Below are 20,877 nucleotides of genomic sequence, written 5' to 3' on the forward strand. Positions count from 1 at the left end.
ACGTACTGTAATTGTATCCTTTTCTGATGTTTTTGGTTTTGGATCTTGGGTTTGGGAATTTGTGATTTGTTGGTTTTCGTCACAGTTTGACATACTGTGGGTATGTGCGTTTGATGCATTTTCTGCATGTGTGTGCGAATAGTTGCACGTTTGACTGTGTTCGTTGGTAGGGGTAATAAAAGTTTTTGACATGTTAAAATTATTTCAATTTGTATTGAAATTTCTTCGATTTGGGTTTCTACACTCAAAAATTAAATGACCCTATTTTTTACAATAATTACAAAATTTTTGGTTATTATTACTTGAATTAGGGTTATTCTTTTTATTTAAGAAACATTGTGGAGCAATATTACCACGTTTTTTACAAATGTAACATGTTATATTATTATTTTGATTACTTCTAATATTTGACGAATTTTGACAAGCTTCTTCTTGCAGAGCGAAGTCAATAGCATCTTTGATATCAGAAAATCGACAACATTTTACTAATGTTTTTAAAGGTTCTCTTAAGCCATTTTCAAAAACTTTTACACCTACTTGTTCGAATGTAATTTGTGTTGTTGTTGCATAGTCATGTCCTACTCTAATTACGTTTGAATAATAAATTTGTCGTAAAATTTCTTCAATTCTGTTTCCAAAACTTTTTACTGTTTCATTGTATTTTCGTTTTAAATTGTTTAATTCAATTAATAAACTAGCAATTGGTCGTTTAACAACATATTCTTTAACTAAATAACATTTTAAATCATCCCACGTATCAAAATTAATAAATTGGATTTTTGCAAAAATTTGTGGGTCTAATTTCAATTTTATAACTGTAAGCAATTTTTCCGCTTCTGATGGACTCAAATCCACCGACAAAGCATCACAAGCTGTTATGAATGAAGGAAGATTTGAAGGTTCTCGATTGAAATTCGGGATTAAAGGAATAGCAGTTTGAATATTTAATTTACCTTCGCGCGACATATCGACTGGTTCATTCATTTTTAAAAAGATATGTAGAACTATTAAAACAGAAGCGCAAAAATTTACAAAAAAAATATTAAAAATTAGCTTACTGACAATAAGTTGTAATCCTTTCTTAATTTAATATCCTTCTGGTTCACTCGAATTCACAATCACTTGAACTTTTGTAACCTTGAACAATGATTTGTATCACTTTTTTATAACACTTTTATTTTATTTTTCACCTTTGATTTTTCACTTGTAAATATAACACTTTGAACTTCTTGATTCTTGTTTCTTGATTTGTATTATCTTCTTTCTCTTTTCTTTGTTTTTTGATTCTTGATTTGATTTTCTTGTTTCTTCTTGTTACGATTTTTCTCTTTTCTTGCTTCTTGATCCTTGATTTGATTTTCTTGTTTCTTCTTGTTACGATTCTTGGAAATTCTTCTTTATAGATTCTTGATTATATATCTTTATACTTGATTAAACTCTTGATTTCTTGATTCTTGGAGTCTTCACTTTGTAGTTTCACTGATATTTCCACTTTCGGTAAAGCTTCTTACCGTTTTTTTGAATCTAATTATTGCTATACTTCGGCGTATTTTCCCAAATATCCGTTTTCCATGTATGCAATAATTCTATGTTCAAAACATGTTATGGTAATTATCTTAGCATTTTTTTAAAAAAAAATTGCAGAATCCCACACTGCCACCAATTAATGTTGTGCACCCCTGGGCTGTCAACAAATATGTTGTGGATCCGTTGCCAACAATTATGTTGCGTCACACCAACGATGTCAACAATTAAAATTAGGTTCTTCTGCTGCTAATCATAAACTTTATCACTGTGGAAATATTTAATTAAACATCTGAAGACATTTATTGATTTTATTTACTTCATTATTTGGTTACACTTAATACACAATTGATATTTTACAATAAGGACTGATGTGAACTGTTTGGCATCTACTCGAGAATGAACCCTCATTCCATCGTCTTCTGGCTTTTTATAATCTCTGATGATGACGTAACCATCCTTCTAGAAAAATACGTTACAATGATTCATTCTTGCTTATTTGTCATCGCAGAAACCGTTACAGGCTTGCTTACAATGTTGCTTATCTGTGATACAATCTATGAGCTGTGAGTCAGCAACGTAATGCGTCTTTCATATTAACTGTTATATCGAATTTATAATATTATTTATAATTATTGCAAAGGGGTGAATACCACTACAATATATATATATATATATATATATATATATATATATATATGTGTATATATGTATATATATACCCATTCGTCGAAATAAAAAAATGTTACAAGTATTTAAAACTTTTTATTGATACGTTTCGACACAAGATGCGTGCCACCATTCAGCAACTACAATAAAATTTATACATTTTACTAATAATAAAACAAACATAAAAATAAATATAAACATAGAAAACATTATACATACAACCAGGACAAAAACACAAATTTTTTTTAGAAAATTAACACTGTATCATGACAATTATATGGAAAAATAAAAATGATGAATAACAAAAAAAATTAAAACAATTTTGAGCAAAGCTATAAACTATAACACATTATGACGCATGAAACACGCTCATTTCAAGCAAAAGATTAGACTGTTCTGTGTTTGCAAAGGCGTGTGGGAGGGAGAATGTAAAGGGAAGAAAATGCAAACACAGTGATTGAAATAGATTTGGAGTCAAAGAGGAAACATAAAAACGTAAAAAGTCTTAATAGAACAAAAACCAAAATTATAAAGGAGAATGAGGAAAATTAATTATTAGTTTTCTTGATTATTAGTTTTTTTGATAAAATCAATAATTAACTAATAACGATCATGTAAAAAATGGGATGAATTGCATTTATTAACGCAAGAGGTATTTAATGAAATATGAAAGGATTCTGCAAATCTTCTAAGGTCATTATTTTTTTCTATGTAAAGAATAACCGGATGTGAAGTGTTGAAAGTGTGATTGAGATTGAGCATATGATCCGAAAGCATCGTTTTGAACTGGTTTGGATTTTTTGAGTTATAAATATGTTGATTAACTCTCTTGTAAATATACTGGGAACTTTCCCCAATATAATACATATTACAATCATTGCAATCCAGCCTGTAAACAGAATCGGTAACCCTATCAGACGGGGTTCTAGACTTAAGAACAGAAAAACGGCAATTAAAAGTATTGTCGAAAATAAAAACTAAGTGGAATCCTTCTGAAGAAAATAATTTTTTTAAAAAATAAGAAAAATTGCTTAAAAAAGGTAAATAAATAATTCCTTTGTATTGGGTGAGAAACAAATGAGTTTGAACAAGAAGGTGAAAAAGAAACATTAAAATTAGTTTGTAAATAATTTAATCTATTATTAATGATGTTATTGACCAAGTGTGAAGGGTAACTATTATCATTGAGAACAGTACGCATAAGGGTCAATTTTTTTCCCAAAACATACTGTTGCTCAGTAAAATAGTCCTATCTATCAAAAAGATTATAAATAATTTAATCTATTATTAATGATGTTATTAACCAAGTGTGAAGGATAACTATTATCACTGAGAACAGCTAGTTACTCTTAAATATGTTTCAACATCAAAAAAACTATCAAGATATATATATATATATATATATATATATATATATATATATATATATTTCAAAGTAACTAGTAGCCCATCTGTCGAATAAAAAAGTAGTAAAGTATTTAAGAAATTTTATTTATACGTTTCGACACCAGATGCATGTCAAACGTATAAATAAAAGTTCTTAAATACTTTATTACTTTTTTATTCGACGAATGGGCTGCTAGTTACTTTGAAATATGTTTCAACGTTGAAAAAACTATCATATATATATATATATATATATATATATATATATATAAATATATATATATATTTGAATAGTCTTGAATTTGATGTTGATATAATATGTTTAATTTGAGTTAAAAAGTCGGGAGTTACAAGAATAAAAATAGTATGAGAGTTTTTAGAAATTTATTCATTCAACACTTTTCTTTTAATTACGTTTTTAAATACAGTTAATATAATAATAAAACGGTAAATTTGAAAACAAAAATTGAAAATTTTATAAAAGCCATGTTGCTGTTTAAAAAATCGTTTTACACAGACGTTTATTAAAATTAATTAATAAAAATGATATCAAATATGTTCTGATTAAAACCTAAATAAAAAAAGGAAAAAATTTATATTCTTGGAGGGTGAATACGGTTATCGTGCCCGTATTAAGAACAACCCCAATAATACCGTTACTATTTCTATTACACGTATATATATATATATATATATACGTGTGTGTGTATGTATGTATAATATGCATATGTATAATACATTACATTGTATATATATAAATAATATATAAAATGAAATCTCTAGTAACATCTAAATTTTTTTTTATTTATTTATGAAAATAATTATAAATTAATCAATAAATGAACGGCATTCAAGCACAACGATAAAACGTATCATGCCACCGAAGCGGTGGTATCCGAGCGCAACGGTAAAACCACCATGCCGTTGGAGCGGCGGCTTCCGAGTCGAAAGGGTTAAAACCCATACGTTTTGGCTATCATCTTAGCCTTTATTCAGTGGCAATCAATTTAACTATAAAAATTAAAACTAAATAAATAATATGTAAGAAATTTCATAGAAAAACAATAATGATAATAATAATAATAATAAAACACTTACAATTTTGTATTCTAATATAACATATGAAAACATTATTAATCCATGGTATGAGTATGTGCGCATTGATAAAATATATGTTTTTCAACATCACAGATGGTAAAACGCACAAATAAACATGATAACTTAACAAGTTGTCGAAACTATGTATTGAATGTTCGGAGTTTAAGATAGGTGTGTCAAATTTTTTCTTGAAGCAGTTTTTACCATGTGTTCAAAGTTTACGGGAAATTTAAAAAGCTATGAGATCTTATTATTTTTTAAGAAATTTTGATGCGCTATTAAGAAACCACGTATTTGTTTCGTTCAAAGCCGTATTGTCAAAACGTTTGTTTATGACTTTGTCGTTATGCAATTTCAAAAACAACCCCTCAGCGAATCTTTTTTTAATTGCGTTCTCTTCAAAATGTAATTTTTTTCAGTTTTTTTAATGTTCAGTTACATCGTCTCAAGTTGCTCAGGATTTTTAACATCCCGAAGGAGAAGTTTATGTTTTCATCAAAAAATTCGAATTGCTAATTTTATGTTTTCTCGACGTTTCAAGCCATTCTGAATCGAATGATACCAAATTTGGAAAAAGTATGTGTGTGTGTGTGTGCGTGTATGTGAACAGATTTTTTGTCGTAAATCGACGTTTTCTCAAAAACGGTTAGACCGATTTCAAAAATTTAAAAGCCATTCGATGTACAATTTCGATGCGGATTAGCGTTTCTCAGTTTTGTGTGACGATCGGCCGAGCCGTTTCTTTGTAAACCGCAAAAAAGTGAAAATTTTTTTGTCCACGTTCATGCCCGCAATTCTTAATCGATTTTGAAAATTCAAAAACCATTCGAGAGATATTGGTTGGGAATCGTGCTGATTAGTTTTTGGTAAAGATCGGCCGGGCTGTTTTCTTGTAATAAAGTTTAAAAAAACAAATTCGACGATTTTTATTATTATTTTTTTGACGGTAGATACCATAGTCCTCTAGACCATACTAAAATATCACGGCCCTACGACAACTCGTTTAGCTTTAAAAATTCATCAAAGTTTGCAAAAATTAGTCGTTCTTTTGGCATTTGTCAAAATTAGACCTTTGATCGACGTTTTCTCAGAAACGCCTGAACCGATTTCAGAAATTTAAAAGCCATTCGATGTATCTCAAAGAGGACTATCGTTTGTTAGTTATGTGAGACGATATGCCAAACCGTTTCTTTGTAATTTGAAAAAACGTGTTAAACTTTCGTCCACATTTAAGCTCAAACTACCGAATCGATTTCAAAAAATCAAAAACTGTTTGAAAGATATTAGTTGGAAGTGCTACTTATTAGTTTTATGTGTAAATCTACCGAGCCGTTTTCTTGTAATTAACTGTAGAAAAAAAAAATTCAAGCCGATTTTTATGGTACTTTTTTGGCGATATATCTCGATGTCCTATTGAACTTACTGAAATATTACGGCCTTACGACAAGTAGTATAATTTTAATTATTTTATCAAAGTTTGAGAAAATGAGTAATTTTTTGACATTTGTTAATATTACAATTAGAGGATTTACTCGGTATAACGATAATAGTACTTGGTCTTAATGAACATACTAAACCATTAAAGTCCTACGGAAACTGGTTCAATTATAAAAATTATTAATTTGTGAAAATTTGCTTTAAGAGAATACCTACTCCGAGTTAACGTATTCGTTCGTTCATTTTCAAATATGTGTAATATATCCACTCGAAATACTTTTAATCACTCATAAATTATTCTATTTCTTATTGATTAAGTCGATTATTTACACATATCGGGAAGTTCATGTAATTTGCCCCAGGGCTAAATACCAATACCAACTAGTTTGAGTTATTTTTATGTTGATGAAGGCGTTTACTCAGATTTTGGCTAGTTTCTCCGATATAAAAAAGTTCTCAATTGGAGCAATTAATCTGATATACCAAGTTTCTGAGGCGGTCAGAATTAAACTTAGATTTAATAATCAACAAAATTCCACATTGTGGAAACAGTTTTTTCCACGAAAAATATAAATCTTTTACATACGGAAGGCAAATGACACCAGTAAATGACTCCAAGTCTAAACAGTTTTTATGGTCGGTGAGGTCGTTTTGTTTGTTGAAAATGTAGTTGCGTCTGTTATTTATGACTGAGTTTGTTTGTTGAGTAAGAGTTTAGTGTGCTTATTACCAGGTCAATGTTAGTATTCCAGAAATTTTTATTAAATAGTAGTATGGCGTGATCTGTTAAATTTATTATTGTTGCAATTTTCATTTTAAGAGGGTGGTATGAGTGGTAATTTATATATCGTCCGGAGCTAGTTGGTTTCTGGTACCAGTTAGTAATTAGTCGATGGTCATTTGTACGTATTAGTCTGATGCTCGTAAACTCGAGTTTTTTTATTAAAATTGTTAAAATTATCGGTAACGATGCTAATGTCTTCTTCTGGAATACAAGTAATAATATCGTCTACATATCGGAAATAAACGATTTGTTTATTATAATTTTTAAATATTTTGTTTTCTATTAGTTGCAAGGAAATTTTTACTAATGAGGGAGATGTGGGCGATCCCATTGGGGTGCCAAAAATTTGGTAATAAAAGGATCCGTTGAATTCAAAGTAGGTGTTGACAATACGGCTCTGAACGAGACAAACACGTGGTTCCTCAATAGCGCGTCAAAATTTCTTCAAAAATGACAAGATTCCATCGCTTTTTAAATTTCCCGTAAAATTTAATTTCAGCACAAAATACTTCTCATATAAAACGTGGACCATATAGTCGAAGATACAAGGATCCAAAATATGCCTTAATATGCGACAGATTTGGAATTTCTGATAGAGTTGCTTCTGCCGTGGCGACCGCAATCCTGAAAGACCTGCATGTAAAGGGGCAATCCTGTCATCAGGGGCAATCCTGTCATTAAGGATAAAAATAAAAGCCTTCGTGAGTGGCAGAAAGATAGGCAAGCTTTACACAAACGATATGATTTTTTTAAATTAATAGCATTTTTATTCGACGGCCGAAAAAATTATTTTATTACCATGGAAAAAATCGATAAGAAGTTTCACCCACGAATGATTAAAGAGGCGCATTTAATTAATTTAAAGGAACCGAATTGTCAATTGTTGGGTTACACAAAATCAGAAAATAAAGATTCTGAAAGTAAAGTAATCTAATTGAACGAGTTTTTCGCCGATAAAGAATGTTGCGATGGTGAACCAGCAAATACAGGCGCAAAAAATGGAATTTTACGTCGATTTTAAATTCCGTTAAAGAGGCCACTGCATTGGTTTGTGTGTCTTCTCCACTTTAACGAACTTCCACTTCGGCATTTATTTAACTATTTCGAAAAACCATTGACATTCATTGAAAACAAACAAATTGAAACGTGCGAAAATAACCCGGTGAGTTATAACATATTTACTATTTTATAATACTTTATGTTCAAATTCAATATAATTTATTTTTTCTTATGTAATTTCAGTCGGTAACAGACTTTGAAACAATCCCACTTGAAAATTTGGCTGATCTAAGTCCTGTCGAATCGACAACGGACTCAAGTTATTTAATAAAAATAGCTAAAGCAGTTGCTTCTGAAGAAGTATCGACAGACTTAGCTAACATGAAATCAGGGCCAATTGCACATTTCCGTTGGCTCACGAAGGCTAGTAGGTTACTTCGGTTATATGTAACTACTAATGAGCCATTGAAAAATTTAAAAATTCTAGCAAACTACGTAATGAAAGTTTATATTCTAATGTTCTTCAACATTAAATATTACAACTTTGTGGTGTACGGTAGTATATCTTATATATAAAAATGGAGCTGTCTTTCAAATGTCCGAATAAAACTCGAAAACGGCTGAATGGATTTGGCCAGTCTTAGTCTTGAAAAATTCGTGCCAATCCAGAGATTGTCCAAAAGGTGAGATAATATTTCAAATCCGCGTAGAAACTTTACATTTTTAATTTGAAAATTTTAGTAGAAGCGTAATTTGAATAAAACAATGGACGTTGGCTAATAATTGAAATGTCAAACTATTTTGACAGATGATGTTCAATTGCATTTAATAGGATGCTTTACGTGAATATTATTTAATTATGATAAGTAGGTTTGTTTGTAGTTTTATTTATATATAAAAACGTTAGTAAACGGGCCGCAAGTGTTACTAGAAACTAAATATCAACTTTTTTGAAATGTTAATATGAAAATGCATTTTTTGGCATATTTTTCTCAAACACGATGCTCTGATAGATCTCATTTGTATAATTATATACTCATTAGTATGTATTTATAAAACATTTTCTAGGTTATATTATTTTTTATTTAAGTTATTTAAATTCAAAACCTAAATTTGGTATTGATCAAGGAGACATTTAGCCGAATAACATTTTCCCAGTTATAATTTCGTAGAATTTATCGAAGATTAGATAGTAATATATGAAGGTCCGGGGTTAAAAAGGTCCACCAGCGATGATCAAAAACCAGTAAAGTTAAGCATTGTTTAACAACAATATTTGAAAGTAGAGGGAAAAAGATGCATAACCAGCTATAACCTTGATTCTTATGACTTTGCTATCTGGAGATAAACTGTAATCTTTGAAAATTCATAATAAAAGTATTTTCTTCCGTTGGCAGTTTTTTAGCATTGGTTAAAAGTGTAATTATTTTGTAAAATACCTTTAAAATTAAAATAAGACATTCAACCTGTTTGCCACCTGGCCGTTCCAAGTTAGGGTAAATGGGGTGAAAAGGTCTAGATAACAATTTTTTGAAAGACAGCAAAAAAAGCACATTTCTAAAATGATGAAGTAGCTGGCAGTTTTACTGAACGTAGTCAGATAATTGTTCGTTTGAAATGTGTCATTTGTGATATGATTGGTTTGCTTTTCATAATATAGTTTATATATGCTCAAAGTCAAATTGGACCTTTGTGCCTCGCCCTGCTCTGCTCTATACTTTTTATTAAATTTACTTCAATTCATCGAATGTTACTTGAAACTTTTCAAAAAGCAGGTTAAATAAGAAATACCTAATTCATTTTCTATCTCTCCTCGCAGAAATTTGAAAACTTTGTATTAGCTCAGTAGTATTATTTACAATTATACACAAAATCCTGAATCAAAAAAGAATCTGACAAACTTGAAACGTAATCAATATGTTGAAAGACCAAAAATGACTTGAATTGGATTATACCATGTTCTCTATAGAAAGTGTATAAAACTTCCAGTTTGATTGTATTGATAAAATATAGACAAACTAATGGAGTTTATTGTTTTTACATTATTGTATATAGCATTCAAACAACACATCCGTATACACTTAAAGTATTAATATTTTTGATTCTCTAAAAATTGTTTAGAATATACCTTACTTAGCAAAACAACGTTTGCCGGGTCAGCTAGTTATTTTATAAATTTATTAGCTGGACGCAATATTTAGACTCGAATTTAAGACAAATTGTGAACAATGTTGCTAAATAAAACGCATACTATGCTCACTCGAAAAATATTTTATTAGCAATGTTGTTCGATAATAAAAAGGAAATACGAGATTCAGCTATAAGATAATATTATATTACCGTAACAATGTGGAAGAACTGACACAATTGAGAGATTACAAAACACCCGAAATAAATTTCGAATGCACCGACTATACTAATATGATAGATATGGATGATTATTCAAATATATTCGAACCAGCCTTCACGCTAAATATTCTTCATGAACATCTAGTACAATATCCACAAAGCGATGAGTGTTCATGGAATGACCCTAAAATTCTCGTCTACATTCAGGGAACTGAGAGACATGTTCAATTACTGGCTAACGTATCAAAACGCGTATTAGAGCACAATCGCGAAGGAGTTAAGATAGCGACACTACAATCTCGTGAAAATCATCCTCGACTGGAAAGCAAGCAGGATTTCAGATAATAATTTATTTTAATTGTATTAGCTAAATGTAAGAAATTTTAATTGTAAATAAAAATATAATTTAAAGAATTAAAAATGTACTATTTAAACCATGTCATGTAAATAAATAATAGAATAAATATATCTTATTTCTAAAAACCCTATAACAATATTTTTCTCCCAAAGTAGTTTGACCTGTTTCGATGCAAGATTCTAGGTTACGCTCTCTTGCTAATGTCCCCTAAAAGTTTACTTGATGTGGTTTGAGGTACCTCTAAGTTATTCAATTCAAAAAGCCGAGAAATGTTTTTGACCTTTTTCGATGCAAGATTCTAGGTCATGCTTACTCGCTAATGTCCCCTAAAAGTTTAGAGCATTTCGACTCAGGAGACTCCTAGAGATAACGTTGCTTACTTTGTCCAGAAAGGATACGGCCTTAGAGGCGTTCAGGCATGATCCCACGGATGGTAGCTTCGCACCACCGGCCGCTCGATCGAGTGCGTAAACCAAATGTCCGAACCTGCGGTTCCTCTCGTACTGAGCAGGATTACTATTGCAACGACGATTCATCAGTAGGCTAAAACTAACCTCTATTTGCGGGTGAACAATCCGACGCTTGGTGAATTCTGCTTCGCAATGATAGGAAGAGCCGACACCGAAATATCAAAAAGCAACGTCGCTATGAACGCTTGGCTGCCACAAGCTAGTTATCTCTGTGGTAACTTTTCTGACACCTCTTGCTAAAAACTCTTCAAGTCAAAAGGATCGATAGGCCGAGCTTTTGCAGTCCCTGTGCGCACTGAACAAACGGGATCAAGCCAGCATTTGCCCTTTTGCTCTACGTGAGGTTTCTGTCCTCGCTGAGCTGGCCTTCGGACACTTGCATTATTATGTGACAGATGTACCGCCCCAGTCAAATTCCCCGCCTAGCAGTTTCCTTGAATCGGATCACGCTAGAGTATTGTTGGCGATCAGCGCAAAGCCTCAAACCACTCCTATGCGCTTGGCTATAGAAAACCGTGACAGTCGGAACGCAAGTTATCGACGCTCGCTTTCCGCCCAATCGAGTAAGTAAAGAAACGATGAAAGTAGTGATATTTCACCGACGATATTGCTATCTCCCACTTATGCCACACCTTTCATGTCTCCTTACAATGTCAGGCTAGAGTCAAGCTCAACAGGGTCTTCTTTCCCCGCTAATTTTTCCAAGTCCGTTCCCTTGGCAGTGATTTCGCTAGATGATGTCACTAGTAGATAGTGACATTCATTCATAATTTATTCTTATTCTATATAGCTTGAGATTTCACTTATTGCTATGTAGCATCTACGTTATAATTGATTATTTCTCGAATTTTAAATATTATGCTTGTGGGTGTTGTGCAGGATCTTTGGCCGTCAGTGTACTGACGTATCCATCCCTAACCACGTGGAGGCGGTCCTACCTTTTTAGCTTTAGTCTGTACTGCATTTCTGGTTTTAATGGCTTGCGCTGCAAAAGCAACGGCGAGCCACCACAGGTTATCGAAGGCACCTTCAATATCCACAAATATAGCAAGTACATACCTCATGTATGTTGCCATGCTTTTTCTAAATGTTAGCAATGCGTCCCCCGTGGGAACGCCTGCCTTAAAGCCAAACTGTTGTGCATTACACATATTTATTTCTCTATACTTTGCGTTAATACGCTCTACGAGTATTTTTTCGTATATATTCCCCATCACAGGCAGAAGAGCAATTGTATGGTGAGATTTGGGAAGCCTTCTGTTTTCACTCGCTCGTTTGGGAAATAGACATAGGTTTGCTTGTTTCCAATCGGTAGGAAAACTACCATCCTGAAACATTTATTTAATATCCCTAGGGTGGGTTCTTCATTTTGGCACCATAGTTTTTTTAATAATTTCGCAAATGAAGCCATCCTCTCTTGGGGCTTTTTTAGGATTTAGTTTTTAAAGTGCCCGTTTTATCTCGACAGTGTTAATGCATGGTTCAAGGTTCTGGTTCTGGTACTGGCGTATCGTTTCTCTTATTTTTAGGTGATCAGCGTTTTCTTTCTGATCGTCTCCGGAAATGCACTTCTTTAGAAGGACGTTTATGTTTTTTTTCATGTTGCACTGAAGTTCTCGGAAGGGATTTCAAGTGAGCATAGGTAGGCCTTCTTGTTTACTTTATCACAAACAATTTTGTAAACTATACTCGTACTTCTGGGATCTTCATTACCTACGCTGGTCACAAAGTCTCTCCATGAGGTAATTTTGTGTTTTCTTATTTCTTTAACGTGGCTATTTCTTGCTTTTTTGTATGTTTATGCTTTGATCGATATGTCGTCAAGGCACAGTCTCTTGGCCCGCAAGAGACATTTCTTAATTCGGTTGGTTTCTCGTCTTAAGCAGGTAAGCTCCTCCGACCACCATTCTTATTTCCAGCTTTCCTTTTTGGTATACTCATATCACAGATAAATTTTAGCTTTTTGTTAAAGTGTTTAAAGACTTTTCAAATAGATTATTTAGAATTTCATTGTTTTTCACATGGGCAGTTATACGTTGCCTGTTCACGAGTTGGAAACTATCCGCTTTGTTTGTGTTAACGTCAGACCAAAAACAAAAAATGTGGTTTACCAAAGAGCACTTTAATGAAACGGATAATTTGCGAATTCACTTTCATTTACTTAGACAAGTCCAACTAAAAAAACACTTTATTTTTGTAGCCAAAATAAATTCATTACTGCTGTGTTATAAAATCAAATTTTTCCTTTTCAAATATAAAACAAACAAATTCTTCATCTTCCTCACGAAGCCATCTAGTGGCAAAACGGAGTTCGTCGTGTTTGCTAGTAAATATATATATATATATATATATATATATATATACATAATATATATTAATTCAATTGTTTTTTTTTTCAGATGCACGACGTACCAAGTTTTTCAATTGACGATCATTACACAGAAATAGATGAAATGCGACAAAAGTATCAGAAAGTTCTTATACCAAGCTTACAAATTACTTAATATTACTTAATTACATCTATAGTGTTTATTGTAATTAGAGTTTAGCCTTACAATTAAGTATACATATATAAAAGTTTAGTTTACTATCATATTTTTTGGATTAAATTGAGCTTAAACATGTAAATATACATATTTAATTCATTTTTATTTCTTTTTAAAAGTATTATATTTGAGTATGTTAACATGACCTAACTTGAAATTTTTCTATTTTATTATTATTTTTGAAATCATCAAACTCACATAGCTTACAATATAGATCGCGTTAATTAAATTGCTTCAAAATATTATTCTGCAGCTATTGGTATTGTTTTACCGCTTATAGAAGATTGTTGTGAAACTAGCGGGGCGCAAGGCAAATTACTGAAACTTAATTAAACATTCGAGAAATGAAAATAATCAATAATTATTTTGAATAATTTCAAATAGATTATGAACTCCCGTAGGGCGAGTTATAGTAATCGCAAAAAAATCGAAAATGAAAATTTTTACATATCTTTACGTTTCAAAACCTTCTGAACATTTTGGCATACCTTAGAAAAAATGGATGAAAGTGTGTGTATGTGTGTGTATGCGTGTGTATGTGTGTGTATGTATGTTTGTATGCAGGGCCAGTCCTGGAGTCCTCAGCGCCTGCATGCAACTTTTTTCCTAGCGCCCCCCCCCCTATTAATTTTAACTGTTTTAACAGTTTATCATTAAAATTATATGAATATTTACATATTTTTTAAAAATTAATTTTTAATTATTCTGGATTTAGTACACAATAAAATAGAAATAATCTAAAATCGTATAAAATATATTGATTTTGTAACATTACCAATTATTGATAAGTAGTATTAATCATCTCATAATATCTTATAAACCTGTAAATAACCTTATAAATCCATAATCCTAATCATACAATATTTTCGCATTACTACGATTGCAATGTGGTTGTGAGTAATGCTTATGTACATACAAACATACAAATACGCATAGATAAAGACGTAACGTGTCCAGATAGAGATAGATCCGGTACACAGATAAGGACGCATCATGCGAGAGCAGGTACGCAACACAGACTTCAAGACGAACTTCCCTCACCCTACGCGCTAGAGTCGAAGATGCAAGACAATACAAGATATAGTGCCGTGGGAGTGAGCGAGATAGAACGACTACCACCCTGGAAGAGAGGGATGAAGCTAGAACAAGATGGCACTACGGTGTAAGAAGGACACACCGACTTTCGGACACAGGATTAGCTCGCTTACACCACCGTAAGAATTTTGCAAAAGCGACCCTTAGTATAAATTGGCTTGCAAAAGCAAAAAACGTTGTAATTGATAGCTGACTTAAAAGCCTCAAGTAGCATTAACTGTTTGACGCGACTCACGCACAACTTTTCCAGGAGATTTACGCTGTTCGACGCGATTCACGCACAACAGTCCCAAGAAGATTAACTGTTCGACGCGACTCACGCACAACAGTTCCAGGAGTTTTACGCTGTTCGACGCGACTCATGCACAACAGTTTCAGGAGATCTACAACGGTTGACGCGCTCAACTCATAACAAGCCAGGAGAGGGTTAAAACTGTTCGACGCGATTCACGCACAACAGTTCGACGGTGTTCGACGAGATTCAGAACTTCCCGCTACTACTAGAGGCCGAAGCAAATATATTAGTGTTGCGAATATTTTGTATCTAACCTATTCTTGAACCCTGTAATTAATAAATATAAGAAACAGTTGCCTTACAGCTTTTGTTTTAATTATATTTTCACCGACCAAACATCGCGAGGTCACAATTTTAAATTTATTTAGAAAATCAGATGTTTTTAAATTTTCAATTATTTTTAACGTATGTGCAATATTAATATTTTGGTTTTAAAACATTTAACTTATTTATTGTGCGATTTATTCTATTGAGCAAATCATGCCAAGAAGGCTAAAAAAACTAGCTTTTCATTTTCATAACACTCGTATTTCGTGTTGGATTTTTTAAATTTCAATTTAAATCAATTTTTAATCATTTATAATATCCAAAATTGCGTCGTAAACTTCTCCTTATTCATATCGTAAGAGTCGAACTGTATTCACTATTCATCCTTGCATTCCCGTCATATTCAGAGAATCAGATTGTTGTTTTAAAGTTAAATTTTAGAGGCATTTTAGAAGTATTGTCATAAAATCAGTAAAAGAAGGAAAGAAATTACACATTTCTTGAACTATATTGAAAAAAAATCTAACTAGTTGGTGTTGGTATTTTGCCTTGAGGCAAGTTGCATGAACTTCCCGATGTGTGTAAATAATTGACTTAATCAATAAAAAATAAATTAATTTATGAGTGATTAAAGTATGAAAACGAATGAACACGTTAACTCGGAATATTTTCTAAAAGCAAATTTTCAAAAATCAACAATTTTTATAATTGTACCAATTTGCGTAGGACTTTAATGGTTTAGTATGTTCATTAAGATCAAGTACTCTATCGTTATACCAAGTAAATCGTCCAATTTTATATTTAACACACGTCAAAAAACTACTTATTTTCTCAAACTTTGATGAAATTTTAAAATTAAACTACATGTCGTAAGGCCGTAATATTTCAGTAACTTCTATGATGCAATTTATGACCAAATGACCAATTAATGTCCAGTTGTAAAAATTTTCGGTGTCTCGGAAGATCGAACAAAGTTTCATTCATATTTCTTGAACATTAGACAAAAAAGTATGTATATTTCGAACGTGAAATGAGATAAAATCGACTTTTGTTGCAAATTTTAGATCGTTTTCATTTTATTTAAACATTTATTTTTTATATAAAAATCATATTAAACTTATTGTTATTAAATTAATGTTGTACATTTGCAACAGATGAATTTGGAATGAATTTTGTCTCAAATATATAGCTAAAAATATTGTTCAAACGTAGACCAATAGCCGTTATAACAAATTATTCACGATTTATATTATATTAGAACCTAATTTTAACCTGAAACATGGCCTTTAATCTTGGAATATACGTCTACATTTACAATAATGCAGATACGAGAAAGGGTCGTGCAATGTGAATTTCATAAATGAAATTAAATTCCAAACCTATGACTCATATTTTTTGAGGTGCAATTAAAAACGGACAACTTTTAAAACAAATTCAATATTATATTTATTTATGAAGGAAAAAACACGAATTAAAAATCAATTTTTTATTCATATGAATAAAATGTGGAAAACTTTATGTATGCATTTCCCCAGTATAATCAATTTTTTGTAGTATATAAAAAGTTTTTTAATAGATAACACATCGCATTGTCATTCTTACTATATTCATTTCTAAGATTTTATTTATAATATATAAAGAAATTTGGTTAATTAATTAAAGAAAAAAAAATTTAATATTTTTCTTATATCATTGAAATCAGCGCAAGATATGGATTTTGCGATCTAAGGTGTTAACGGTTAATTTATAGAATTTCGGGTATTGAAAAAATCAGATTAAATTCATTTGGGAATTTTTGGTTCGAATATACCTGGATTCAGGATTAATTCATTAAATGAAATGTTAGCTTTTACAAAAAGGAATACAAAAAGGAATTACTGCATTATTGAAGGCATTATTGACATACATTTAATAATATGATTTAAATAATATTGTGAATATAAAAGTAACTACTTTATTTAGCGAATAATATTGTGTACCCATGAAAGTTACCGTATTATTCTATAAAGTATGTATTTATAAATACATATTTTAGCTACAGCCATTTTTACAATGCAATGTATTAAAACAACGTAATGTTTTATCTGTTTTTATTAATTTATTAATAATACAATTAATAGTACAATTGTTAATATATTCATCAGGTTTAAAAGATATATATATATATATATATATATATATATATATATATATAAATATATATCTTATATATAAAATTCTTCTGTAACAATGTAAGTTTCATTAATCCTCCTAAAGTATAATTCGGATTTTTATGAATCTTCCTGAAGTTTGTTCGGGAAAATTTTTAGAATGTTTTGATTCATAAAAATATAGTTAGTTTGTAGAAATAAATGGAAAAAATTACAAAAAACCGCTTATCATTGTTTGACCTTTAAAATATTTAAGGCATGGTTTGACATTAAAAACAAATGACAACTGTCATTTGACAAACATTTCTATTCACTTATAGGCTAAGGCAATATTAAAATATAATAAATTCATGATTAAAATTAAAGAAAATGTAATGTCTACATTATTATTGTCAAAAAGCAGCTGAGATGTGCCATAATTAAAATAATATAAGATGCAAATAATATAACATGCGTCTGACAGTCTGCGCATGCGACTGACGCGCACGGCGAATCGTGTTCTCAACGTACGCGTGGTTTGCTTGTGCTTGCAATAATTTTGTTTGCGCACTTTGCGAACAGATTCGCCGTACGAATTCGTGCAAAGGAGACGAGCCATAAGTGATTGCGCTCAAAAATATTCAATTTGCGGTCGTTTTGCCTTACTATACTAAGTCACAATACAAAAAAAATTACTTATTCCAAAAATTATTTAGAAGTTTTATTGTGTCAAAAATTCATATGGTTGGCATTTTGTATGGAATATTCACACAATGTAGCGCTTTGGGTCTGAACTTTTTTACTGTTTTCCAATTAGTTTGGAATTTTGGAATTAGGCTCATTTTACTCTCAAGTTCAAAAGTGAAAACAATTTAGACTCCTTTGCACTACCCGGAGGGATGCCATTTCTTTTCAGTGGTGTAATAACGTTGCGTGTGGATAAAAGAACTAATTATAAGAGAAAAATTCTATAATGTTTTTCAAAAAAGCAAATACTTTTCAAGTTACTGGCCACTGAAAATTTATTTCTTTCTTGCGTTTTTCATCGTTTTTTGCTAATATCTTCAAAAATATACATTTTAACGAAAATTATGTAATGAACAAAATTATATCAATAAAAATCCTAATAAATCGCTATTTTGCAGTGTTCTAGGAACAATATTAGGTTAATTATGAAAATGGGTTATTATAGTTCTCCAAATAAGCTTTAAAAGAAGTACTTCTGCGTGTAAAATGAGTGAGCTATCATGCAATTAAAAAACGCATACAATGTTGTTTTTTTTCATTTAAATCAAAGAGTTTATGAGTGCCATTTGCATCAAAATTAAAAATAATCATTTTCCATCTAGAATTAACTTGGTTTGAGAGATCTTGATGGATTCTAGAAAATACCATAACATCAGTACAAACGATTTTCAAAAAACTCATGATTTCATAAAAAAATCCATTTGAAAAAAAAAAACAATTTCTCATTATAATATCTCTGAAAGAATACGTATAAAAGTATATATATATGAAAATTCAAGGTATTTTTCAGACCAATTATTGCCTTTTATTATTTTTTTGTGACACAAATATTGATAGAGTTCTAATTGTTTAAAGAGTGCGCGGCTGTCCAACCGGAGTGTCTTTCGAGCCCTTTAACCCTTTGCCGTTTCAAAATAAAAGAAGTTACGGTAAAATTTATGATAGAGAAAGTTGTAGCTCATTTAATCACCTTTAAAATAGTGTATTACAAGTTATGATACAATCAGAATTAAAAGAGTTATAATCCAATTAATGCGGGGGGTGGTGACGAAATGCAAATTGTTTTCACTTCTGAACTTTAGATTAAGATTAGCTGGGCATACACTTTTTTCCTCTCTATTTACTGCAATAATTTTGTTGATAGTAGGTTGAATAGAGCATATGTGAACAAAATTTGACAAATTAATTCACTTCAAATATGAACTTAAGTAATAATGTATATTGAATTATTAGTGTGAAAAATGCAATTTAGATATTAAAACTAGCTGTAAGTGGAATTTTGTCTTGAGGCAATTATGGCATCGTGACTTAAGGCAAATTGCTGGAACTTCCCGTACCGTAACGAAATGTTCGAGAAATACTGAATGTATATTGTAACATTGTCTAATATTTATAAGAATTTTATAAACTGAATTGCAGAGTTGAAATTATTTGTAAAGTATATTAGAACTATAGTCAGAATTAAAAATAAAATCTGAAATATTTTCGATATACACAAAACTAAAAAAAAAAAGAAAAAAAAAAGTGGAACAAAATTTTTTTTTCCAAAATCAATTATTTTGTTAAGACAAGCAGAAAGCTCTTTGAATCATTTAAATCGGACGCTTAGTTCTCTCAAAAACTGCTATTTTTTACATATTTAGCTCCGTATCTTCAAAATGGCTGGGCCTGCCTTTGCCAAAAACTAATAAACACTTCTCCCAATCATTACTAATTGAATGTTTTTTAGATCATTCAAATCGGATACTCCGTTCTATCAAAAATTCGATTTCTATTTTCTGCACTCTTTGCTCCGTATCTCCGAAACGGCTGGACCTGCCTTTGCCAAAATCAAATCAGCTCTTTTCCCTATCAATAGGAATCGAATGTTTTTTGAACCATTCACATCGGTTGATCCGTACGCCCGAAAACGTGGGCGAAAATTTGTATCCATACATACATACACACACACACACACACACACACATCCATTTTTTCTGAGGTATGCCAAAATGTTCAGAAATCTTCAAAACGTCGAGAAATGTAAAAATTTTCAATTCCGATTCTCGGCCCATTACAATAACTTACCCTACGGGAAGTTAATACTAAAAGTCAGTTAAAATATGGTACGAAATTATAAAAATTGTAGGCAACATTATTGAAGCAATTATTTTGGGTAGAAAAATCCAAGGTGATATTGTACCTTGACCGCATGCTATATATTAATTCTTCCTGAATTTGTTATACTTTTTAAAAGATTTCAATTTTCAACACGTGTATCTATGCTATGACATCGTGATAAATTTGGAAAATCAAGGTTTTAGCCGTGAATAAACAAAAAATCATTCTATTAAACATCTACAGGTATGTCTAAAAATATTGTATAACCCTTAAATTCAATAAAATAAATTGAGCTATTGGAAATAAATTTGTTCTATAAATCGCAGTGTTTAATTTTTAATAGATAATTTTATTGAACATATTTTAATATTTGTTAAATGGATAATTAAAGTGTTAACTGTGGTAATTGAGAATAATCATTTTATTTGAAACAGTACTACATTTAACATCACTCATATATTGGTGTGTAAATAGTAACTCGAAAAACAATAATGATTATTTTTAACTGAACGGTATAAATATTAGTATAGGATATTAAAAAAACGTAGAGGTGGGTACAGGACAACGTCTGTCGGGTCATCTAGTATATATATATATATAATATATATATATATATATATATAT

The sequence above is a fragment of the Ctenocephalides felis genome, unplaced genomic scaffold (genome assembly GCF_003426905.1).
Source record: "Ctenocephalides felis isolate EL2017-DRISC unplaced genomic scaffold, ASM342690v1 CF-g0.4_SCAFFOLD_01492, whole genome shotgun sequence".
In the NCBI taxonomy this organism is placed as follows: Eukaryota; Metazoa; Arthropoda; class Insecta; order Siphonaptera; family Pulicidae; genus Ctenocephalides; species Ctenocephalides felis.